Here is a 1,231-nt window from a genome sequence, read left to right as displayed (position 1 = left end):
CAAAGGGGGGGGGGGAGGTGGTCAACAGCTTCGATCCATAACGATTCCATTATAATAGCTCACAATATAACTCAGACTGAGTCGCGCTTTGAAATAATAACCACATTTTGAAATATATAACCAGATTATCCACGGTGTTTTTTTTTACTTTAAGAAGTTTCTAAAGTTACTATTCCCTGTTCCCGGAATGGATTGCTCTTAATCGTTACCGTCTTTCTGCATTTGCAGCCTGTACCATCATGGCAGAAGGGGAGATCATCTCTAAACATCTGAAAAAAAAACAAAACAAAGTAATAATTTCAAATTAAAATTTAAACCCGCGTTAAAAATTTAGCGATCTGGTTTTATTGTGATGGAAATTCTTTCAAACTCTGTTTTCTTGCCTCTTACTAGTAGACTAATGATTGAGTCCGTGTCGCGCGCATGCGCATTCTGTGGTTTGTACCTGCGCGGGAAAAACAAAAAATGGCGCTGGCCTAAAAACGGGTAAAATAAAACAATCAGAGAAAAGAAGGGAATATTCAGAGAAAATAGGGGAATATTTTGAGAACTGGATTTATAATAATCGTGCTTGAGAAATGTGGAACGTAGCTAGATACGGTTCTTCGGTGGGGGGTGAGTCTCGGCTTGTCAGTGTCAGTTCGAATCTCCTTTTGTTAAATATAGTTTCTTTCAGATTTCTGTGATTGTATTCTTGTTCGTTACAGTTTCTTGTGTTCTGGTTTTGAAGAACGGCCCACTTCAATCATTTACTAATTTCTTCCCTACAGTGTCTGATTGAACCACTTCTGTTTACTGCAGTTACTGGTTTACTTCTTGGCGGCAACAGAAATCAACTTGTCTTTAATAATATGATGTAACAGAAAAATAAAACGTGTGAAATATATTGGAATGGACCATTGTTATTTATTGCAAAGGGCTTTGGTGCGCAAACGTTGGGAAATGTCATTATAGTTGTTCGGCCCTTGGTGAAACCAGGTGTCGTAGACAGTTTGGTCACCTGAAGAAATAATGTAATCGTATTGGAAGCGCAGAGAAGGTTGAATCGATTGATTTCTGAAATGAGGAAAATATGGGCAGGTAGGGCTCGTGTACCTTGGAGTTCAGAAGAATTAGAGCGTATATTGTTAAAATATGTAAGGTACTGAAGGCAATGGGCAGGATGAATGGTGGCAGGACGAGAGAGATTCGGACTAGGAAACAATTTTAAAGTGAGAGGTTTCCCATTTAA

At 38.7% G+C, this 1,231-nt stretch overlaps 1 protein-coding gene across 5 annotated transcripts in view; it reads left to right on the top strand.

Annotated features, from left to right (window-relative positions):
- Positions 1-450: 450 nt before the first annotated feature.
- The window catches only part of ncaph2 (non-SMC condensin II complex, subunit H2), a 42,194-nt gene continuing 41,413 nt past the window's right edge, over positions 451-1,231 (top strand). For 2 of the 5 annotated variants that reach the window (XM_048554601.2, XM_048554598.2), the window contains exon 1: positions 451-615. The gene's annotated coding sequence lies outside the window, so the exon portion shown is untranslated. Of the gene's footprint in view, positions 616-1,060; positions 1,081-1,193; positions 1,212-1,231 lie in introns of those variants that run through there. The other 3 variants (XM_059654532.1, XM_048554599.2, XM_048554600.2) reach the window with 3 other exon arrangements.

Source organism: Stegostoma tigrinum, chromosome 25, assembly GCF_030684315.1.
Source record: "Stegostoma tigrinum isolate sSteTig4 chromosome 25, sSteTig4.hap1, whole genome shotgun sequence".
NCBI classification, from domain to species: Eukaryota; Metazoa; Chordata; class Chondrichthyes; order Orectolobiformes; family Stegostomatidae; genus Stegostoma; species Stegostoma tigrinum.
Note: the sequence above shows the minus strand (reverse complement) of the source record. Positions and strands in the feature narration are given on the sequence as shown.